We start from the raw sequence: 25,135 nt of genomic DNA, 5'->3' as shown, positions 1-25,135 counted from the left end.
TTTGGGGGGCCCTTCAAGGGACTGAGTAATTAGGATGCCAAGATGAGAGAGGATGTAGAGTTTTTTCTCATTGTTTTCTAATGTAGGTTAGCTAAAACATCTACAATACTGGGAGACCTCTTGTATTTTATTTAAGGTAGATGAATGACAGTCAGACATTTAAGTCTAGCAGGACCTCAGAAATCACCTAATCCAGAACCTTCATTTTCCAGATCAGAAAACAGAGCCCAGATAGATCCAGTAACTTGATTGAGGTTAGCACAAGCTCTCCAAGTGTTTTGCCAACCTCTACTGTGTGTACTGGAGGGGGGGTGCAGGGGTGAGGGTGGGGAGACAGCATTCCAGCAAGTCTGTGAATCTTTCAAATTGCAAGCCGTACAAAATGTGTATGCAGAATACTCCCCTGGCAGATTTCAATCTACCTGAATTAACTTGAATATATTTAAATGAAGATTTTAAAATATTTTGATTATAATCATTACACAGGCCTCCAAAGTGTTTAGGTGTGAACGCTTTGGAGACAGATTTTCTGTTCTCTTAGAGGTGCTGGAGTCTGTGCGGTTCTAGACCACCGCTGATAAAACAGAATGGGTGGACTGATAGGAGCCAGATGCTGGGAGGTTGCTCCTGGTAAACGTCACCAACTTGCCTCAACTAGGCACCCTAGTTGTTTGTAGCAGATCACCTTTGGCAGCTGAAGTCTATACTTTTCAGTGATGGTCCCATCTGATGACAACTGTCCACAAAACCAAGGCTGGCCAGCACTGAACCTCCTTGGAGCTCCCTAAATGCTCCAAACCTCAAAACCCCAAAGATAGTTTGATGAATGAGCCCACTCCCTTTGAGCTTAATAGTACTGCTCTCACCACTCCACAAGGATGGCTTTGAAAAGTAGTAGTAATGGTAATCACTCAGTTGTGTTTGACTCTTTGTGACTGCAGGGACAGTGGCCCACAAGGCTTCTCTGCCCATGGAATTCTCCAGGCAAGAAAACTGGAGTGGGTTGCCATGACCTCCTCCAGGGGATCTTCCTGACCCAGGGATTGAACCCGAGTCTCCTGCACTGCAGGCAGATTCTTTACTATTTGAGCCACCAAGGAGGACTACTATTTATTTATTGAACAGTTATTGTGTACAGAGCTCAAGACCTGTTATCTTATTTCCTCTCAATATCAGCAATGCAAGGTAGGGGTAATGGCTCCCTGATACAGAGATGAGGAAAGCAGAGGTCAGCCAAGGCTTAGTAACTCACCCACTTAACTCACACAGCTTGTAAGCGGCAGAGCTGGTCAAATCCTTGACTCTTGGACTCTAAAACCTTTGCTTCCTGGATCAGAGTCCCTGCTGGTAAAGCAGGACCCATATACTCCAGTTCCAGATTTCAAGTTATTATCAGAAGCCCTCTTAATTCTAATGTGTTTGGAATCCTGTCTTCTGAAACTTCAAGTTTGTCAAGCATACATATGACTTCCTTCGACTTCTCTGCAAATTTTTACCAAATAAAACCACATGCACTTCCATAGCAACATTACAACACAAACACGGTGTAATCTTTGTCCACTGCAGTACACAGCTTGAAAAGTTTTTTTTATACTCAAAAAAAAACTACATCTGTATACAGTTGAACTGAACCCCATGGCAACAAATACAAACATACACGAGGGCTCTTTTCTTTATTTTCTTCTTTTCTTTGCAGGCAAAGTTTGAGAACATCAGAAACTGGGTTGTACCACTTGTGACTAAGCAGAGCCCCAGTTCAGCGACCGAGGAGCCGCCAGGGCGACGCGGGCCTCTTGCAGGACAATGGCCCTTGCCCGCCGCGCGCGCGCGCGCGCGACACTCCCGGCCCAGGAGCCCTGGCCACCGGCGCTTGACGCACGCGGAGCCGCGGGGGCCGCGGCCCCGGCCTGTTGGAACCGGAGAGCGTCTCGCAAGACGGGCCGGGTCAGGTCCCCGGGGGAAGCCGGGCGCCACCCGACCTGCAGAAACGCGGGTGGCCATAGGGGAGAGACCGGGGATGCGGGCACATCCTTCCGTTGCCGCTCTGCCTCTGCACCCCCGGGCATGACGCCGGCCGGTCCCATTTCATCCTCCCCACGAACCTCCAAAGCGGTGTTGCCATGAGCCACGTTCACAAACAAAATCCTCCAGCCTCACGGGCGATATGAACTTGCCCAAGCCGCCTCGGCTGGGAAGGTGGAGTGAAGGGATTTGAATACAGGACTTTTTTTTCTTCTTCTTCTTCTTTTACTCTATTTCGCTTGGCTCCCGACTCCTAGGGCACCAAGGAAGGTAATTCGCGCCCCTTCGCGCCGGCTGTCGTGATGCTTCTCGGAGCAGTCCTGGGTGCGCCTCCTGGGGAGCGCTGGGGTGGAGGCATCGGCTGAGCTGAGTGATGCAGGTAAAGGCAGGTTTGTCTGTCGGAGGTCCCTGCTTCTCTCCTCTGATTCTCCCTCCTCCCAGAGCCCCAGCTGTTTAAGACTTTCTATGTCTTGACAAATGGGGACACTACCGAAATGAAGACAATCCCAAACAAACTAGGCAACTGGGGTTTATGCGGTGATTTGTTCTCGTTTCCATAGGGAAAAGTCCAGCACGCACCAGCTGATGTGGGATGGGGGTGGCTGTCACTGAGTAAATGCTATTCTCTGTGTTTCATTTTCATGAACCCGAGAGACTTATTATGAGCAGGTGCTAAAACCTGAATGTCCTTGGCTGCTTCCTCACTGAGCTTGTGCTGAGGTATCCAGTTGACTGCTGAGGGGGTAGGAGGGGGTGGGGGTGGGTCGGTTGAAGAACATCTAAGTGATGATAACAAGAAAACCTCCCATTTCTGAAATACTTGCTAGGTGCCAAGGCACTCTGAGAAGCCCTTTATAAGCACTTCATCCTGACAAAACAGGGGAGACAGATAATACTGTTTATTCTTATTTAACTCATGAGAGATCCAGAGCTCTCAGAGGTAGTCTGTTCTGCCCCAGATCCTGCAGTGGCAGAGCGGGTTCTGTCCAGGGCTTCAGACTCCAGAGCCTGTCCAGCAGTGATTTCCCCATAGAGGAGGGTGTTGGTTGGTTGGTTAGTGGTGCAATGGTGTCTGATTCCTTTGCGAGTCAGACATATACAGCCCGCCAGGCTCCTCTGTCCATAGGATTTCCCAGGCAAGAATACTGGAATGGGTTGCCTTTTCCTTCTCCAGGGGATCTTCCCAGCCCAGGGATGGAACCAATGTTTCCTGCTTTGGCAGGCAGGAGAGAGTGACCTAGGAAAGCCACTAGGGAAGCCCCAGAAGGGGGTGAGTGTGTGCTCAGTCGTGTCTCCTATGCCACCTGAGAAGAGGGTAGGGGGCCACTCCAAAAAGACACTCATAAGACTGTGCCAGGAGAGACACAGACTCTCAGGTGGTCTTGAACCAGCTTTAGGATATGGTGGGGGAGGAGGAAGAGAGGAATGGGAACACCCCCGCTTCTTGCCCAGATCCAAAGAGGGGATCCAAAGTTCAGTCAGGAAGGTTCTTTATTTAATCAATTGTTTTTTGTTTTCAGAACTAAAGTGGAAATGACCCAGTGAGGAAGGAAAGTGAGCACCGCCTGCTCTGGCCGCACAATTAAAACATATACGCCGGCCAAAGGTGCATCACTCCTCCGCCCATCTCTTTTGACCTGGAAGCCTATTAAAGCATTCCACTGGGGGAATTCTCTGCCCCTGCTGGAGGGACTCTGTGAGAAAATCTTGTTCTTTAGAATGCAGCCACACAAAGGGTTTTGTGCAAATACCCAGTCATGATTCTATAAATGCAAAGAAGAATTAGGGATGGTATGTGAACAAAAGCTGGACAGAGGATGCACGCCTAGATGCTGTCTTGGCCAGGTTGCAGTTTGAATGATCTAATGTTTTCTGGCTCCTTCTTGCTTTGCTTTTCCAATTTGGTTTGAATATTTTCATTGCTGTATTATTTTCCCTGTACAATTGCTGTTGTCTGTACACAATTAGGTCATTTTCACAGTTGGGTGAGGAGACACTTCAGCCCTGAGATGAGCTGCAGCTGCTAGCTGATTCCCTCCTGGGATGTGTAATTAGATTCCCATCCTGTTGGTCCCAAAGACACTACCTGTACCCAACCAACATCTGAAAGTTTTAATGTAAGCCATCTAACCAAGTGGAAAGAAACCATGACATCCCTTTGTAACGGGGGCTAAGCACATCTTGTCTGTAAGTTTTGGGTTAATTTGCTGATCTAGTCATCCTGTTCTTTGTGCAAAATCTAAACGTGTATTGCTATGCTCCAGACAAAAGAAAGGACTGTTTCCTGGCAGCCTGTGGCTTCTTGGTTTGTGGCAGGTCTGCTGAAGACCTGGGCAAGGGAGAAGAAAAGGAAATTAACAGGATGAGGAGGAAGGACCAGCTGCCTCCAGAAGTGCACACGGAAATTCATGTAGATGCTCAGGTCAGTACAGAGGCTGGACTTCGAACTAGGACTTTGAAGAGTGAGAGAAAGGGGATCCCAAAGGAAAGGAGGCTTATTTGGCAGGTGAAAGCTGATCAGGGCCATGTCCACAAAGTGCTCTACAATACCTCACTGGTGTAAACTCTCACTGATACACACTTGACTGATGGAGCTTTCTCAACTAAGTGGAGTCTGTGGCCCTTCGGTCAAGGGCAGGGGTAAAGTTTACGTCCATGCTACTTTGAACTAAGGTTGGGCTAAACCAATGGAAAGGACATCTATGATTATAGTCACTAGGGAAGCCCCCTGACTCTTAATGTGCTTCATAATCAGACGTGACTGTGCCCAGCTTATTGAATGGGGGGACGGTCTCTTTGGGGCAGCCTTCTCATTGTTTTCTGCTTGCTTCCTCTTTGGTACCTTAGGTCTGAATCTGACAGTGGCCTTGTTGCTCCTCTTTTCTTTTTTCCTTTTTATCCAGATCACTCGTTCACCATTCATTTACTATCTATTTGATCCCCTTCTGTGTGTCAGACATGTGTTAGATGCTGGAGTTACAAGTGAGTAAGGAGTCTTTGCTCTTGTGGAGCCTGCAGTCTCATGAGGGACACCAAACATGAGTGTGATAGGGAAACCCATATTCAGGTGCTGAGTGATGGCTGAAGGATGAGGCAGCCAACCCTGAGAGATGGGACACCTTATCTAAGCTCTCACAGATGGCTGATGACAGAGTTGAAACTAAAGAGAAGATTTGGGAATAGAAACCTGGTCTCCTGCCATCATCTCCTTCCAAGGCACCACACTCACAATCTTCTCCTCTAATTGTTTCTCATCCAGTTGCACATGCTCAGAACTTACCCTTTTCTCAAAACTGAGCTATTCCCATCTCAGTAGAATTCACGTTTGTCACTAAAGCTAGATGTCTGTCCTATCTCTAAGAATTGATGCGCTGATAAGTTGAGCTGACAGACATAAAAGTGCTTTGAGAAATAAACCCAATACAAACCTAAGTACCAAAGCTACTATCTAAAATATTGATTCAATACATGAATCCATCAAGGGATCAATCATTAATTAATACTAGGTTCTGTGGGGTCAGGACATGTCTTCATATACAGGATGGCCCCATCCCTAAAGGAATTTGTGACAAGTTGATGGTACAGGGTTAAAGAGGGAAGAAAGTAGGCATTTATTGAGTACTTATTGTGCGGTATGCAATGTGCTACCTGCTTGTCCTTACAGTAGCTCAGATAATCGTCACAACAATCTAGGAGGTTGGAGTGATTTTTCTTAATGTATGGATGGAATGCCCTCCCCCAATCCCTGTCTGTTCAGGCACAAGGTACCATAACAGCTAAAAGCCTTGTAACAGGACTCAAACTTCTTGAATTCATATCCAGGCAATGCTAACTACTTTTGGTATGACTGAGCAAATTACTCAGATTCTCTGTACTTTGGTTATAAAATTGGGATGATAAGAATGGTGCCAATTTTATGCTTTGTTGTAAGGATAAGATACATGGGAAGTACTTGCCACAGTGTCTAGTGCAGAGTAAGCACTAGATAAAAATTAGGAATTGTTGCTATTATCCAGCTCCAATCCCTTTTTATCTGCAAAGCCTTTCCAGATCCCCCATCAGAATTGATCTCTTTTGCTTCTGTATCCTCACATCACTGTGGGCATGCCTTAGCACATTCTTATGTGTACGTGGTTATTAGTGTCTGGCACAGAAAACACATTCAATAAATGTCGATGCTTGGATGAATGGATGTTTCTGTCTCCTAGATCTCTCTCCTATGCTCATAGAAGGAAGATGTTCCTTCTATGAGCAGAATACCCAGATGTTCTAAATAAAATACAACAAATATACTTCGAATGCATGGCCAAACTCTTGTGTAAATAAGGGAAATCCTCATGGACACACACACTCACACAAAGAGGGACTGGAATTCAGAGAGGTAAACTGCTACTGAAACTCTGCTGCTTTGGGAAATCTGACTATCTTGTGACTTTGGGGTTTGGTTTCAGGGGCTTTATGGAGGACAGAAGACAAGGCATAGTGTCCTCAAAAGATGGTAAGTTGGAGTGAGATATCTGCATAAAAGTGAGACTCACGAGGGTAGACTAAGGGAAAAAAAAAATCCTATCTGCATGAAGAAAAACAAAAGAAATGTCTGTCTTGGCCTGGGCTCATAAGATGTTAAAATCACAGACTTCCCCATTACAGATTTAGAGTTTAAATTTGTGTTACCTAGATGGTCTGGGAACTATAGCTGAAAATTAGTTTAAGTTGGTCCCAGATTGGTAATATCCCAGACCACCTGGCATCTTCACTAGAGGGATAGTCACCGAGGTCTCACTGGAGTCTAACAGATAAAGCCCCACTGAACATGAGATCACAATCTAAAATCACAAATCACACTAGGAAACAAGCTAGCATGAGTGAAAACTAGTAGAAACCATAGACCTAGACATTATAAGAGTTATCATATATGAAATATAAATTGCTTAAAATGTTTAAAGAAATAAAAGGGGGAAACAAAAACATTAAAAAGAATAAATAAAATCTAAAAGATCAGGAAGAATTGAGAAAGAACCAAATACTACTTCAGAAATAAAAAATACATAATTATTAAAATTAGAAATATGGTGAATACATAAAAGTAGAATAGATACAGATAAAAGGACAGTTAGGGAACTGGAAGACAGATCTGAAGAAATTGCTCAGGATACAGGAAAAAAAGGGAGAGCTAGAGAGACAAAGGGAGAAGCAAATGGCAACCCACTCCAGTATTCTTGCCTGGAGAATCCCATGGACAGAGGAAGCTGGTGGCTGCTGTCCCTAGGGTCGCACAGAGTTGGACACGACTGAAGCAACTTAGCATGCATGCATGCACTGGAGAAGAAAATGGCAACCCACTCAGTATTCTTGCCTGGAGAATCCCAGGGACAGAGGAGCCTGGTAGGCTGCCGTCTATGGGGTTGCACAGAGTCGGACACGACTGAAGTGACTTAGCAGCAGCAGCAGCAGAGAGACAAAGAAATGTGAAACATAAGATGTTAAAGGAGTCAGGAAGAAAAAAAGTAGAATATGAGAAAGGCAGCATTTAGATAAAATGGCTAAAGTTTCCAGAGTTCAGTTCAGTTCAGTTCAGTCCCTCAGTCGTGTCCAACTCTTCGCAACCCCATGGACTGCAGCATGCCAGGCCTCCCTGTCCATTACCAACTCCCGGAGTTTACTCAAACTCATGTCCATTGAGTCAGTGATGCCATCCAACCATCTCATCCTCTGTTGTCCCCTTCTCTTCCTGCCTTCAATCTTTCCCAGCATCAGGGTCTTTTCAAATGAGTCAGTTCTTTGCATCAGGTGGCCAAAGTATTGGAGTTTCAGCTTCAACATCAGTCCTTCCAATGAAGGACTTCCAGAGTTAAGAGCAGGAAATAGGACTTGCTTAATTTTTGAATCTAAAGCACTTTGGCAAGGGCCTGACACATAGTAGATGTCCAGTAAACGTTGAGTTGAATCGACACAGGTGCTGGAACTTGCTTGTCCGTTACTTCATACACCTATTTATTTTAAAAATATTCACTAAAGATACAGTTGTGAAACAACAGACAAAATCCTTGTCTTCACTGAACTTATGTTCTGGATGAAGAAAACAAATAATAAACAAGTTAACAAATTAATATTCAAGATACTTTAACACTGTAAGAAATGCTATGAAGAAAGTGAAAGGGTCATTTAACAGAGACACTGGGAATAACTTCATTGACAAAGTGAGAGCTCAATGGTAAGAAGTCAAGTGAAGACATTACAAGTGAATGATACAGTGGGTGCAAAGGCCCTGAGTGAGAAATAACTTGGCATTTTTGAGGAAGAGAAAGAAGTCAATGTGTTTAGAGCTGACACAAAAAGTGGTATGAGATGTGATCTGACAGATGGGCAGAAGCAACAGCATTTTTCCCCCTTGAGAGCAGCACGAAGTCACTGGAGGGATTTAAGCACAGGAACAATGTATTCTGTCACCCTGCATACTGTGTGGTAATAGATTGTAGTGGTAGCAAGAATAGATTAGGGATCCCAGTTAGTGATTTCAGTCATTCAGGCAAGAGATGACAGCATCTTGGACTAGGATGATGGCCATGAGTATGGAGAAAAGTGGAGGGATTCAGATATATTTTGGAAGTAGAAACAGGGTATTTGAAGTAGATATAAAAGGTGAAGGAAACAGGATGTGGGATTAAGCATGATTCTTAAGTTTCTGGATTGAGTGGCTGGGTGAATAGCCGTGCCATTTTCCAGATGGAGAAGAGCAGAAGAGTAGAATGTGGGTGGGAGTGGGGTGGGAACATGAAATAGGAGCTCTTTTTTTGTGCATGTTAAGCTTGAGATTCCTGTCAGACGTCTGAGCAGATAGCTGTATATGAGAATATGGAGGAGCTCAGGAAAATGAGCCCCAAGCCAAGGAGTGTTCCTATTTTGCAGCTTGTTTCCTTCAGGATCCTCCTATAGTATAGGTATGGATAGGGGTATGCATGGGGGACTGACCACTTTTAGCTACAGACATTGTGGGAGCAGGATCAATGGAGCTCTGGAGTTTAAGAGACTCTTTCGGGCCCATTGCTCAACTCAGCAAGGGAGGTTACAGTCTTCCAGGCCCATGTAACCCTGATGATTTTGGTAGCTGCTATAGTTTTAAGGAGATGTGCTTTTTGAGGTATGTCAAAAGTCTGAGTTCAGAAACGACTCAGTGACAACTCAGGCGGTTCTTGTGTGGGGAAGGGTGGAGAAGTCATCATGTCATCTGACTCCCACCCACTACCACCCACTAACTCAGAGCATTGTATCTCAGAGATCCAAGGGAGTCAAGTGTCAAGAATATGACGCATCAGAGATACAAAGGAAAAGGAGATCCCAGCATGAGTTAATGACCGAAGAATGCCTTAGCCCATGACATAAGCGAAAGTGAAACCTCTGAGGAACAAATAAACAAAGGGTATCATATTGATATAAAAATACAAGAAGCTCACTTTGTGGTTGCTGACATACATCACTGTGGAAACAAACTCATGTCCGAAGTGACTATGGTTAAACTTGGAACCACATGACAGGAGCTTTAGGAAGTTCTGAAGTAATCAAGAATAACTTGAACAAAATAGCTTTCTTCCCCAAGCTTATGGCTTTGAGAAAAAGGACAAGGATTCCTCTCTGGAGAGGAGGGACCACAATGCAAGGGGACCAAGCGACTCAAGGTATGTTATTTCATATAAAAGAAAGAGACTACTGTCGCCTTGGAAAATGACTATAAGTTGGCTGCCATCAGTCAGGATTCAGCTCTAAAATCCATGAGACTGTGGTAGGATTCTTTTCTTCTCAGCTATGCATACATTCAAGCTTGCTGAGAAATCTTTCTCCTTTCATTTCTTAGGAAAACCAAGACTGTTACTTTGATCCTATACCTTACCATGCATATCACTCTGCCAACTAGGAAACTCAGAGTCAAACCAAGGCCCACCCTTAACTTATAAGCATAGAAAACTTTAGGTAAATGTAGCTTTAAGTCCACCTCATTATTGGATTAACTTTGTTTTTAACCCTTATTTTTCTTTCATTCCCCATTTTATGATTTTTTTTTTCTTTAAACAGTGTGTTTCACATACCATGTGTTTTGGAATGAAGTAGAATACAAGAAAAAAATAAATAAACTTTCTGCCCAAACAAGGCAGCATGAAAAACAGGTACCTGGTGGTGTTACGATATCTCAATGAACACAACAGGTTCTAATTGCTGTCTGTTAGACACCTACGTCAGTATCATTAAGTTCATTAGATAGACAGGAATCTTGTTGCAGCTATAACATGATGGCACATTAAACTTTCATGAACAAAAGAGGAGGTATTCAAGGTAAGATGGACAGAGCCAATGAAAACAATCAGCTGTGCAATTCCAACTCCTTTAGGGGTTGATTTCCCCAGCCTGGGAAAGGCTTCCAGGAGGAGCTCCTTTGGCCTGCCTAGGTGGTTCTCTGACAGAAACTTGGTTGTGTCCTGGGTACGCTTAGTCCCTCAGCTTCCACCTACTGGGACAGACCAGTCTGTTGTCCAGACGAATGGATCAGAACCCACCCTTGACCTCTGGAAAGGTTACTTTGCCGGCTATCTGATTATTTATTTACATGTTAGAAGTTTTACTCTTTTTTTCTGTTTTTAGAAAATTAAAAAGTAATTTTTTAAATCCCAAGAGTAAGAGAAGGGCAATAAAAATTCAGATATACCAAAATACATAAAATATAAAATCAAACTTCCTTTCTTTTCCTCTCTTCTCCCATTCCAATGCTCCTACCCATTTGTCAAATGTAGCCACCACTAACTGCAGTGTGAACACATCTGGATCTTTTCTGTACACATTCAGACATCTTTACATACACATACATGTGCTCATAAAGTCTGTGTATAGCTTTTTTTTCTTTAAATAATTTTTCTCTTCACATTATTCTGTAACTTGCTTTTTGCAGTCAGTAAAATATTGTGAACTACTGTTACATACATAGCAACCACATTCTTTATAATGGCTACTGAATGAATCATGAAACTATACCAAAATGTATTCAACCTATTAAGGAACATTTAGGTTGTTTAACTGCTGGGTCAAAGGGTATGCATGTATTGATAGGCACTGCCAAACTGCCTTCCAGAAAGACTGACCAATTTGTTCTTCTACTAACTATGAAAGAATGCCCTTTGTTCACATTCTCATCAACAATGGATATTGCCTGCTTTTTTTCCTTTTTCTTTTTTTTAAATTTTGGCAGAACTGATTGGCAAGAGCATGGTACTTATTTTAATTTGTATTTACCAGACCAGTAGTGTTCTTGCCTGGAGAATCCCAGGGACGGCGGAGCCTGGTGGGCTGCTGTCTATGGGGTCGCACAGAGTCGGACACGACTGAAGTGACTTAGCAGCAGCAGCAGCAGTAAGCTTGATCACTTTTAGTCTTTTACTATGGGTACAGTGAAAGACAAAGTTGAAGTGGTGGTTTTAATGTATTTCTTTTAGATACAGATGACCAATCCAAAGTGTGATGTTTTTAGCTACTGATCTCTAAGAGGGTTTCCCTGGTGGCTCAGATGGTAAAGAATCAGCCTGCAACGCAAGAGACCTGAGTTCGATCCCTGTGTTGGAAGATCCCCTGGAGAAGGGAATGGCAACCCACTCCAGTATTCTTGCCTGGAGAATCTCCATGGACAGAGGAGCCTGGCAGGCTACAGTCCATAGGGTCACAAAGAGTTGGACATGACTGAGCTACTAAGCACAGCTTAAGATGATCCACATTTGAATGTTACACATTTCTGTGTTAGGAAATTCAGTCATAATTGCACTCCCAAGGTCAAATTGCAGATTATGTTTATTCTTGGCTTTACATAATGGCTTTGGCCCAGAACATTAAAAGATGTCAGAACTATATTTTGATCATTTTCCCTTGTGCCAACATTATCACGCTAGCAGTTACAAACAACAGAAACAACTGTGACCAAATTATGGATAATAAGCTTATTCTATAACGGTTGAGAGCCCACAGTTGGGCTAGTTAATGGGATGACTGGCCCCCAGAAACCACCTTGGTGGTCTCATAGCAGGCATGGTATGGCTGGAAATTCTCCTCCACACAGCAAATGTTTTAAATTTCTTGATCTCTGTGCTCAAGAGTCTGCTTCTAGGGAGAATGCATCTATTGGCTTAACTTGGGCCTCAAGGGAAGGCAGGCTGTTAATTACAATCCCAATAGACTGAATCCAACAGGAAGAGATCCTTCTTCAAAAGAAAACTGGGGTATTGTTAGGGAGTGAAGTGGATGCTAGTCAGCCAAAACCAAAACAGAACAAACAAAACCATTCCCTACACTAATCTTTCCAACTGCCATTTCTTCTCTTCCTCTTGTAAACCTTTCAGTTCCCGCAGTTTTCATAGATAATCTTTCAGATAGCATAGCAAGCTGCTTATATCCAGAATGGGGACCCCATGGGGCAGAATAACAGACTATCTTATTCAACTTGCATTTTGTGCTATGCTTTCTCAAGTACTTTCTACTATTCCAGCCCTGGGATCAAAACACTGAGGTCAAGACTTCCCTTGTGGTCCAGTGGTTAAGAATCTGCCTTCCAATGCAGGGAATGAGGGTTCGATCCCTGGATGGGGAACTAAGATTCCACATGCTGTGGAGCTACTAAGCCTGGTCAATACAACTAGAGAGCTCAGGTGCAGTAACTACCGCCGTGCTCCAGAGCCTGTGCTTCACAACAGAGAAGCCCAAGCATCGCAACTAGAGAAAACCCGCACACCAAATGACGACCCAGTGCAGCCAAAAGCAAAAAATACACTCAAGTCTTAGAATAAGAAAATTTTTCCTGAGAGGTTATAACATTGGCTTTCTCTCACTCTGCATTTTATTTGGTTATCCTTGAATACATAGAAATTCTGTGTATTCATTTATTTATTCATTCATTCATCCAACTACTACTTATAGAAAGCAATGTTGTGCTATATACATTGTTCTAGGTGCTGAAGGAACAGCAATGAAATGGAAAGATAAGGTCTCTGTCCTAGTAACAGATGATGCTGGAAGGAGGAAGCAAGGCTGAAATTTGGATTTTGAGTTCTATCTGAAAAGCAATATAAAATTCTTAAAGGTTTGGAACAGGTAAGAAATACAATCAGATTGTATTTTAGATACATTATTTTAATTTGTACTTTAAGTCCATAAAGAATGGACTATGAGGCGATAAGAACAGAAGCCAAGAGACCAGTCCGAGGACCAATGTAGTAGCTGGATGAGAAAAGATGTTAACTTGGATTAGTTTGGTGGCCAAAGAGAGAATGAGATGTGGACAGAATAAAGAGATATTTAGAAAGTTGAATGAATAGGATCATGTAGCTGGTTGGAGTATTAGAGAAAAGGAAAGAGAAAAAGATAATTCTGATATTTCTGGTGTGAGCAACTGAATGAATAGTGATGACCCAGGGGAGCTGGTTAGGGGGAAGTGGAGAAAAGAATGAACTAGCCATGTGTTACACTGAATACATGTGTGATTGTCGTGTCAAGTAAGCAGTTAGGTCAGGTCTGAAGGTCAGAAGAGAGAGTCAGTGGTCACTAAACCAAGGAGTTAGAAGACGATGTCTAAGGAGAGGGTGTAGATTGAATAGATGGGTCACCAACATTGAACTCATATCTTAAATAAAGGAACTCTGGAATAGTTTGCCTCAAGAACTATTTCCCGTGGAGCCCCATATCAGTTCTCTTCTGCTGCAGTTTTTTTCAGTCTCCAGCACCAGCTGGCCCCTGCATGTAAGGAGGTTACTAACTCAAGCAACACTGCTGGTGGACCCATCGTTTGGCCCAGATCATAGAAGGATTCTCAATTAAGTCTGTTCAGTTCCATCTTGTTTGGAGGGAGATATGTTCCTCATCATGCCCACATCCTCACACAGAGAGTCCAGGTAAGTCTCCTACCTTTGGTTCAAGGGCTTACAGGTTTCTGGGGCCACTGGACACAGGGATACACAGGCTATGGGTTGTTGTTGGTGGGATAGTGGGTCTACCCCTTGATGATATCCCAGCCCTGAGCTCTTTCTACTCTATTCCTCGGTCTTCATGGCAAATCTGAGGATCCTCCTCCCTCCACACTATCCTCTCTGGTGCCACTTGCCCCTCTCCTGCCTCCTTTCCTCACACCAGCACTAGGATGTCCAATCATTAAATATGGAAAGATCGTATATTCAGTGGATCCTTTGGGTCTTTGTTTCTGTTTCCATCTGCAGTGCCCTTAGGTATCAGGGAGAGAGAAGAAGGGAAGGGAAAGGAAGAAGGGAAGGGAAACAGGAAGCATATCAATAGGCTGAGAACTCTGCTACACTTTCAGATGACAGACAGATGGTTCAGGAATCAGCTAAGCGCTGGATTTCTTAATACTGCCAGGAGTAACTCAGAAGGCTGGGCATATGGCTGGAAAGATCAGACACCCAAGCTGTTGAAAACCACAGTTTTGGTAAATATATGCACAATTTAAAAAATGTATTTGCAAAAATCTAGTTGCCTCCAGTCCAGGCTTCTCTATTAATCAAAGGATTTTTTCTTGAGCTCTGTGGCCCAGTCTATGATCCCAGCTCTGACCGCTGCTGCCCATGCAGGTCTCAATGAATTTCTCTGAGTCTCCAGACTGCCTTGGCTGACGACTTGTTCCTCTTGGGACAGTTTTCGCCTGAGCTGAGCAGCCTGGCCCCCAGCTGTGTGGGGCCCTCTCTCCGGTAAGAGGAAACGCTTTCAGCTTAGTCCATTAACACAAACATTCAAAAGCAAACATTCAAAAGCCACAGATCGTGTTCACATAAATAAAACAGGATTGAGAAAAGCTTCACCCCAAGAAACCAAAGGGGTGTTTTAAAAAACTGCCCCTGCCTTCCAAGTAGGCAGGCAGCAAAAGCCACAGCGATTCCAAAGCCTTGTGTTCTCCTTAGAGCTAGGTGGCTGCGGCCATAGGCCTTTGAAGAGGAAATGCCATCCTTGGGACAGGCAGAGAGCCAGCCCCCAGTCCTGAAAGTACCAGAGAGAAGCTGAAAGCAGTGAAGGGGAAGGGGGAGCACAGCTGGGAAGTGAAAAACGGGAGGAAGGTGCAGGGAAAATAAAGGGGGAGGCTCTTCCCAACTGGGCTCCCCACACCCAGGCCAAAGAGTCAGTAGACAGAGCATTTCACTGTGCCCCTGAGACAGAGCTGGGCATGGAGAGGCCTGGGCGGCGGGCACAGCCCAGAGTGACTAAGGCTTCGTGGAGGGGTGTGTGTCCTTGCTGAGGGGTGGAGAGGGGTGGTGGTGTCTGGGCTGAGAGATGCCTTTACTTTGAAAGCTTCTGAGGAAATTAACTTTACAAGGTGCCTCCCTGTCTCCCAGAGTTATTAAAAGAAAGGAGGGAGCAAAGAAGAAATGGAAAAATGGTAACACCTCAGGAAGGGCTGAGTGATCCCAACTGAAGGAAATGGGAGGCAGATTAAGCGATGAATGTGTAACCTTCTCTCAGGGAGGAAGAACTCTGAGTGTCACCTTGTGTAAATGGGAAAAAACAAAACAAAACAGAAAACCCCCACACAAAGCACAACACTCAGTGTGGCCAAGGGCAAAACACACAGACACACATACACATGTCCTTTGAATATGTAGGATGAATGACTAATTAAATAGCCTAGGAACTTCCAAGTAAAAGGTCTGTTGGTACTTCTGTCTCAATGGGGCAGCACTGAATGCTAAAGGAATGGAGCGAGGAAGAGAGGTGCTGTAAGTCATGGGGTCCCGAGAAGGTGCAAGTCTGGGAGCCTGTGGAGTTCTAACAATGGGGCCCATAGATGGATATCTATCTGGATATCCATTGCTCATTTGTTGATGAAGAGAAAAAAAGCACTAAATTGAATCACTCTTTAAAAAAAAAAAGCCAACTGAAGCCATTCATTTCACAGGGTAGGAAGCCAGGTGTTTTCCTATGTGTTAAAAATCTGGGATTTAAAAATTTAAACCCCTCCTGCCTGACAATAATCCTCAGATCAGATGAGGCCACCCTTGCCCAACTTTGGCAAGCCCAGTCAGTGTTTGAAAGCATGATCCTTAGAAGCTTGTGCCTGCCCAGACACGTGTACCCACAACTGCCTTACATTCAGAATTGCATTCAGGTGGGTTAGCAAATCCAGGGTTGGAAAAAATATACTGGGAGAGAAACAGCCTACCTTCTGCTCCTCTTCTTGCTCTTCACTCCTAAGCCCTCAGTAAGACTCTGCAGGTGACACTTGGAGTGAGTGGCCTTTTAGTGGCCGGGTATCTCTGTGTTTCCTTCCAGACAGTGCTGCATTTGCCCGGGGGTGGAAGAAACATTTCCAGCTGGTTTCTGCTGGCTCCTTCATCAAAGCTGCTTCTGAACCTCTCCTACTGCTCCTCCCAAGATGCAAAGGCTTTGGGTGGTTAGGAGTTTTCTTCACCAAATTGTCAGAGTCCTGATGACAGTACTTCAAGACAGAAGCTGACTCACCCAGGTACACAAGGTCATGATGGACAGCTCCAGTCTCCATGGGCTAGCTTTTATTTTCAACTCCTCTAATTATTTTGTGTGTGTATTAAGAGAATTAGAAACAATCATAGCCACTTATATTAAGTGTTTACCATGTGCCAGATGCTTTATATATATTATCTTATGTAATTCTTGGCTGGAGACAGGCACCATGTTGTTTCCTGGGTTAACTGAGGCTCAGAGAGGCTGTGCAGCTTGTGAGAGGATATAGGACTAGAAAATCAAAGACTCAGTATTTGAACTCAGTTCTATTTAATTCACTAATGGGTTCCTTCAATCAGTATCCTGGACTGGCTTCAGGGGCCAAAGATAGATTTATGTCTGCAACAGGGAAAAATTGGTAAGAAATCCCATGCTGAGCTAAACCTTTAACTAATATAACTCAATGGTCTGCCTCTGGTGTTGACCAGCAGAAACATTAGATAGGCAAGGTTAGGACATCATATTAAAAAAGTTGAGTAACTCCCTAAGTATCTCCTAATCTCTCATTGATATATGCTAAATCCATTAATATTTTCAGTCTACATCAATCTCTTGGATACTAGTTTCTATGTTTATTAGTTTCTACATTTACTATATTTTTGAGTACTCTGAATTACTTTTAAGTTTCAAGGGACACCCTTATACTCTGTTATTCCTAGATTTATTGGCTGATAGAAATCAAGACCAAAAGGAAAAAAATCTCAACAGGCTGAAATGACAGAATGAAAATGAGTGAGAATAAATGACAAGTCATGAACTGAGGTTCAGTTAGTCAGCTAACTGACTGCAGAATGATGGTGAACAAAGATGGACGTTGTTACTTCAGCCGTGGATACGGTGATCTCAGGCTGCCCGAATAGAAACACAGAGTCTAGGACAAAGAGGGAGACAGCTCTAGTTTAGTCTACACTGTATATATATTAAGTCATGTTCTAGCCACACAGCTTTAATAGTAACAAAGACATTTGGGTGTTAAATAAAAAAAAAAAAAGAGAAAACCACATTTCATGATGAGATCTGATGTGTATTGAGGGAAAAGTGGAAGAGGGCAGGATTAAATGTCTTGAAACATTTGAAGCCAGGGAGCAGCTTCAGAGGGAAAAACTGGAACCAAATGGAAAGAAATTGCAAGGGGCTGATTTTGGTTCAGTGTATGGGAGAATTTTTCTATCAAAACTTCCAAAACAGAATGTGCTGCCTCAAATGGTGATAAGCTTTCCATCCTTGGGATATGCAAAAAAAGGCTGGATGACTACTTGTGAGAGATGCTTTGGAGGAAATTCTCAACTTGGAGGTGGGCAAGGGTAATTTCATGACCTCTAGGCTCCCTTCCAGTTATAAGATTCCCCATTTAATATCTCTCACCCTTCATTCACCATCTGGGCAATCCCTAAAACATCCAGTAATCTCTCAAAGCTTCAATTTTCCCTTCAGTAAAAGGATTACATGAAACCTGTTAAATCACAAGTTTAATGTGAAAATGCTAGTTATATTTTACTAGGATTCATAATTATATTTTTTAAAATAAAAAAAAATTTCATGAATCACATAAAAATCACCTTGCTTAAACCCGTGAAGCATCTTTGGAGGTCCTGGACTAGCTGATTTCTATGGTCCTTTTGGTTCTAAGATCCTACAATTCTGTGGCTTTGCAGAGACCTTGAAGGTCATGACACACAGGGAAAAGAAAGCTCCTTGGAAAAGACAACAGGACCACTAAAAGGAGGTGCTTGTTTGAGTTTCCTCACATTCTCTATGTCACTTAGGAAATTTTGTTGTTGTTGCAAATGAGGGGAAAGCCCTCCAGAATGAGTCCAAAATGAAAGCAAAATGTTATAACCAGGATCCATCTCTTAGCTCTGCTTCTAGCTTCTCAGGCTGGGTCCCCTTGGGGCAGCAAAAATGGTGACATCCCCATGAGATGAGTTAGGCTAGTGAGGAAGAGAGATGGAGTTCTAGCAGTCCTAGCAAAAATTGGAGGCTCACTCTGGCATGGATTTCCATGCCCATTCCTGAACCAATGACTGTGGCTGAGATGGAATGGGAAGGCGGGCATCAATCCCAACCCAGCCCTACAGTTGAGGATATGGGGAAGTGGCTCTCAGAGGAAATGCAGAGGACCGGACAGAAGGACTCAGCAATGTTGCCTGGTCCAGCCTCTGGCTGCCTGACAGCAACCCACGGCTTCCACACACACAGGGCACGTTACTTCTCTAAAGGGACATCATGTGAAACCTCTTCATTACTAAAGCTATATCCAAGTTCAATATTTCACGTCAGTGTGCAAATCTTGTCAAGTGATTCTTCTTTGTTCAGTGATCTGTGGGTAAATAAGAAGTTAAGCCACACCCTATGTATATTAGGACAGAGAAAACAGAAAAATTCCAAATTGCAGAGGACATGCAGTGGCTACCAGGCCTCACATATATTACAGTCTTTTTGGACACAAGTGGCAAAGACTCCCTATCTTGCCGTGAAGTGGTGTTCTGGGGCTGCCTCAGTTTCACTTTCCAAGAGGATCCCCTTGTCCCCTGTTTCTGTGAGAGCCTTTTCATAGGACAGCACAGCTTTAAATACCACTGCTCTCTGGTATAAATGGGAGTGCATCTGTAGTGGGGGAAGGGGTTCCCAGGACAGTTTTCAGACTGGTTCCCATCTATGTGTTTCTGGTTGTGATGGTTAATTTTATATATCAACTTGACTGGGTAATGGGGTACCCAGATATTTGGTAAAACATTATTCTGGATGTTTCTGTAAGGATATTTTGGAATGAGATTAACATTTAAATCAGAAGAGGCAGTAAAACAGACTACTCTCCCTAATATGGGTGGGCCTCAGCCAATCAGTTGAAGGCCTGATTAGAGCCAAATGGCTGACCACCCCATGAGTAAGACAGAATCCCTCTGGCCTGACCACCTTTGAACAGGGACATTCCTTCAGACTCAAACTGAAACATCTGCTCTCCTGGGTCTTAGCTTGAACATTTACCTTGTAGATCTTGGGATTTGCCAGACTCCATAATCACATGAGCCAGTTCCTGATACATCTGTTTCTCTCTCTACATATATACCTATTGGTTCTGCTTCTCTGGATAACCCTGATAATACACTGGTCAATCCATGAGTTAGTAATAAAAGTAGAGATCTAGCTGATTTATAGCTTCATTTAGAACACAGATTTGGGATGGCTGTAAATTAACAGCTTCTGCCTCTATATTGGCCTCTTTTGGGGACAATACAATGCAGTGACCTGGAGCTACTCTCCCTTTGCTGGAGGGCTGCACACCAGCTGCATCTGTTCAAGAGGCATGGCTGTCTCTTTTGACAGGTCAGGAGGGTGCAACAAGAGAATTCTAAAAGAGGCATGGGAGATCACACTTACTCTAGGTCCTAATCTTGCTTTGGGCTTCCCAGGTGGCTAAAGAATCCTCCTGCCAATGCAGGAGACCCGGGTTCGATCCCTGGATTGGGAAGATCCCCTGGAGAAGGAAATGGCAACCCATTCCAGTAGTCTTCCCTAGGAAATCCCACGGACAAAGGAACCTGGCAGGCTACAGTCCATGGGGTTGCAAAAGAGTCAGACATGACCGAGCGAATAACAACAGTAACAATCTTTCTTTATTGTACTTTTCCCTTCTTTCTTCTTTTGCTCAAACTAATTTAACTTTACAAGGAATTTGGCTTTTCCATTCAGCAAAGGATCCAGATGAATACACTCAGTTGACTTGGGTCACAGGCAGAAACTGTTTTTTGTAGCAGAGCCCTATTTCATTCCTTCTTGGTTTTAGAGGCATTAGCTCTTGTAAAATTTACAAAGGCTTCAACCTGCAACCACTACATTCCTACAGCCTGAACTTTCCGTCCAAGTCCCTGAATGCTGCCGCCCAGAGTCACATGGGCTGAAAATCCCAGTATACATTAGACAATTTACCACAAAACAAGAACTGCCAATAACCGACTGTGTTAAAGACTGTTATTGTCCCAATATTCATCTAATTATCCTCCTTAGTAAGATGAATCCACAATTTTTAGTTAGGCACATTGCCAATCAGAAGGACTTCTTCCCATTCCCTTGAAAGCAGGTGTGGCTATACGGCCAAGTTCTGGATATGGGATATCAACAGGAGTGCTGTGTGCAACTTCCACAAACTGTCCATAAAGAGCCCGTTAAGATTATTTTTCCTTTTACAGACCAACCTAATCCTCACTAACATCCAGAAGTTCTCCTATCTTCCTTCATCCAATTCTATAATCCAGGGGCTGCAACTTGCCACACTTCATTTTCTGGTATTAAATTCTGACAGTTGACAGAAAATCTAACTTACACAAACTTGATTAAGGGAGGAAAAAAGAGGAATGTAATGGGTAATGTAACCGAGCACTCCATAGGGATAAATGGGCTTGGCTTAATCTAGATTCAATCAGCTTCCTCTGAGTTGTCACCAGTCTCAGGCAGGCTCCCCTCACAGTAGCAAAACAAGCTAACCCACTTTTAACCTGCATCTTTATAGTAGGGGAGATTCTGTTTGCCTGTTCTGTAGGTTTCTTGGATTGTACCAGCTTAGGTCACCCGCATGGTTCTGAACCAAACACAGGATCACAGGAGTGGGATCTGTTGAGGCTGTTGAAAACCCACCCAAGAGCTAGGGTTCGTCTTAACTCCATCTGAACCAGATCACTGTGAACAGAAGGAGCTGCTAGCTTCCCAAAGAAACTCAAGGTAGTGTTCCGAGAAGTGGGATGCATGTTGAGTAGCAAACAACACATTTTACCATACTCTTTAATTTATACTTGGACCATCACTTGGCCTAAGCTTTACAGATTCATTACCACCCTTTGGAGAAATCTTAAACAAGACTAAAGGAGATTACAAAATATTTTAAAGTCCTTTTGAATAGACTAAGTTATAGGATTTCAAATTAAGTACTGTTTGATGGGTTAAGAAAGAACTTGCTGTCCTTCATACTCCTAAGGGGCACGGAAGTTTGGTAGGGGAAAGGAAGATTTGATTGCTTAGGAAAAAAAAATCAAATCAAACCTCCCAACTGGTCTTGGCACTTAAGAAAGTGAGAAAAGAACACCTGGATCATGCTTTCCCTTTGACTGTCCACACACAGGTCAGCCACAAACAGTAGCTTCCTTCTTGCAGAGTTGCATGAATTCATTACCTGGAAGACTGGATGCCTGCTCTCACTTGGCTTTCCTGGCCACCTCAAGTTTTCCATTTCCAATGCTTAGAAGTTTTGTTTGTGAGGGTCCAAATGTGGCAGGAACTATTTACAGGCTTCTAAGCTGCACTCGTTGTGCAGGCCAAGGGTGTTGGCTGAACAACCGACCAATCTTTCCAGGGAGAGATCTGAAGCAGGGGATTTGAAAAAACACCTTCCAATCTGTCAGGAACATGGAAAAAGTTGCTGTCTCTTCTACATTGGCGGGGGTGCCAAAGCACAACATCACAGCATCTGGTTAACCAACTGCAAAAACTTCAAAACACAGAGATCAGACTCTACTGTTTTTCTTTAGGAACACAGAGCAGCAGTCAAGCATAGGACCACAGGGTTCTAGGAAAAAATAAGAAGTTATTTGGCTTCAGGGACTGTCTTTGGACCACAGATTCATAGTGTATAGACTTAAACTAGAATCAACTGTTCAGAGAGACAAAAGAAGTCATACCAAGAGGTGATATGTGACAATCTCTTCTCATGGTAAAAATAACTGAGAATACTTAGCAGAAAGCTGGGAGAAGGAAAGCTTTTCTGAGATATAAAGTGAAACCGTTATTTGATGAACGCTGCATTACCTGCCCAAGGAGGATGGAAATTTCCCTTTTAAAAATCAAGAGCTTAGCTTACTCTCCTTGGTTATATAGTTTAGAGCATGAACACTTGCTTCCATGAAATTAAGAATTAAGACTCACATTTCATTATTTATAAGGCCTTTGTCTTTTCATGGATTTTCTCCAACTATCCCATTTCCACTTTTGAAGTCATTCTCACGATTTCCAACAGGTCCTGAGATTATACTTCCTCCCCTATGGTTGTCCTAGCTCCCCAAGTCTGTCCTGTCCAGAGGCAATGCCCAGCAGCACTCAGCTGGATTCACCAGTGTGCCAAGCACATGTTCCTGCCGCAGCTCAACATTAAGGTCAGCTCGATAATCGTTAACAGCTGTCTTTGTGTCCTTATGTCCTTTCCATGTGGGCTCCCTTTACCATATAGTCCTGGACAGCCACGTTCCCTGCGGTCGGTTGTAACAGCTTTGGGCGGTGCTCAGTTCAGCGGTGCACAATCCATCATGGACAATGAAACAGACTTGATACTAACATCTTGGATTTCACTGAAAGAAACTGGCACGAGCATTAACAGCTGGTTTCAAACTAACTGAAGTGATTGAAGTTTTTATGCCCAAACCAGCAAAATATGAATAACATGGATGAAAGACTCAAGACAGGAACTGAAAACATTAGGAGAAACAGCCCACTGTCCATCAACGGAGAGAAAAACCTCCAAGAAAAGCGGTTTCACAAACTCTGAAGAAACTGTCCTACTTTTTCAAAAAATTCATTAGGTAAAGTAGCCTATTAAAATAATTATACATTTTTAAGTAGCAGTAAACTGTAATATCATCTCGAAATCATTATGAAACATAGTATGACTTCAGGATGATTTGATGACCTGGGCAGAGCCCATCCAGGAGTCCAATTAACCTAATGGTTAAGGACATGACCTCTGAAGCCCAACTTGCCTTGGTTTAAATCATGGCCCGCCTAGTTAATTTCCATGTAACCCATCCGGTTTGAACCTTAATTTCCTTTCCTATATAAAATGGGGATGATGGTACTATACTTTATTGACTCTAGAACCCACATTTTAACATTCTTGAAATCTTTAGGGCCTTAAAAAAGGCTGGTGGCCAGGCGATAGTCATGATGTACCTGTCATTGCTTGCGTATATGTGGACTTGGTTGTTGTTTCTGGTGGCACAAATGGACATCAGCAATCTTTCATTCCACAGGCCATCATCTTAATAACAGCTGAGCAAAATCCTTCTGTTAAATACATTTGGATCAAGGAAACATCAGCATCAGAACGTGCAGAATGGGTGTCAGTGTCTGACTCTTTGTGACCCCATGGACTGGAGCCCGCCAGGCTCCTCTGTCAGAATTTTCCAGGCAAGTATACTGGAGTGGGATGCCATTTCCTCCTCCAGAGGATCTTCCCAAGCCAGGGATCAAACTCATGTCTTTCGTGTCTTCTGCATTGCAGGCAGATTCTTTACCACTATGCCACCTGGGAAGCCCTCATTCCACAGACCATCGTCTTAGTAACAGTTGACCAAAACCTTTCTGTTAAATACATTCTGATTAAGAAAACACCAGCATCAGAACTTGCAGAATGGGTGTCAGTGACTTTGAAGGAAATTGCACAGACAGTGGTGGAGCAGTTCATTAAGAATTGCTGCATCATGTGGTCTGAGTCATAAAGGTCAGACTGTGAAGTTTTAGGAATGCCTTACCCAGTTAATTTCACTTGTTTAAAATATAAGCACAGAATGATATGTTTGTCTCAATATCACATCAGTTCTAGCTATTTTTTCCATATTTTAACATCTCAAATCAGGATGTGTCATACAATTTGTTGAGCCATGTATTTTTATTCTTAGTGCTATACAAAATGGTATGTCTTACAAGTGACGAAGTCTGAGATTTATTGAAATAAAACACCTAATTTGCATAAGCATTCTAAATTTTCTAAAAAGCATTGTCACAATTGGCAGCATTGTTTTCTGTTAATAAAATGGCACATCTTATCACTAATGACACTGTGGAGTCAATGAAACACAGCAGTACTTACTTCACCGGATTGTGAAGAATCAGTGATTAACAGTTTTAACGTGCTTAGAATGGTGCCTATGTTCTATGCTTTTAGACATTAATATTAGCCTATCAGTCAGGGGCTTTGCTATAGATTGAGAGATATCAATCTATAACAAAACCTTAAAAATTTGTTTTCAACCTAGAGAGCTTCCCTACTTCTCCCAACTTATCTCAACATCCAGTCTTTATTGAGGTCTTACTTTACACCAGAAACTGCTTGATATTGTGCCATAATTATCAACCACAGATCTGGCCTTCAAGACCAGTTAAACAACAGTTTTAGCAATAATTACATAGACTGGAAGAAAGATAATACCAGGTTCTGAGAGGAATTAAAAGAAGAATATCGAACATCCATCATTCATCATTTAACAGTGTGACCTAAGGATAAGCTTGAACCTCTATTGCCTTGGTTTTCTCATCTGTAAAATGGATTTACTGTAAACTCCGTCAATAATGCTATCTACCATAACATGAATCAGTTCCATTTTCCACCTGAGCGCCTGTTCACAAATGCATGTGGACTCAAATCCCAACTCTTGGTTGAGGCGAGGAACATGAAAGAGAGGGTGAAGGTGGGTGAGGAGATGGTAAGCTGTCTCAGGAAGTGGGGAGGCAGAGAGTGAGTTAATCTCAGAGAAGGGTGCTGAGATGGGCACTGACTATCTGAGAGACTCCTGGGCTCCTGCTATTTTCTTAGATGTACAAGACAGACATAGGACTGGCTTAC

The 25,135-nt window shown here is 43.2% G+C and overlaps 1 long non-coding RNA gene across 1 annotated transcript; it reads left to right on the top strand.

Moving 5' to 3' along the window:
- The first annotated feature begins 1,849 nt into the window (after positions 1-1,849).
- On the top strand, positions 1,850-23,915 carry LOC145506125 (uncharacterized). Its single transcript, XR_014053560.1, has 12 exons — positions 1,850-2,401; positions 3,543-4,444; positions 6,474-6,520; positions 11,305-11,418; positions 13,002-13,143; positions 13,753-13,940; positions 14,363-14,488; positions 14,581-14,747; positions 16,321-16,513; positions 22,538-22,673; positions 23,544-23,704; positions 23,799-23,915. It is a non-coding gene; the product is annotated as an uncharacterized LOC145506125 (long non-coding RNA).
- Positions 23,916-25,135: the final 1,220 nt, after the last annotated feature.

This window comes from Giraffa tippelskirchi, chromosome 5 (assembly GCF_054371585.1).
Source record: "Giraffa tippelskirchi isolate mGirTip1 chromosome 5, T2T-mGirTip1v1.2.pri, whole genome shotgun sequence".
Classification (NCBI taxonomy): domain Eukaryota; kingdom Metazoa; phylum Chordata; class Mammalia; order Artiodactyla; family Giraffidae; genus Giraffa; species Giraffa tippelskirchi.
This window is presented reverse-complemented; position numbering and strand designations above follow the sequence as displayed.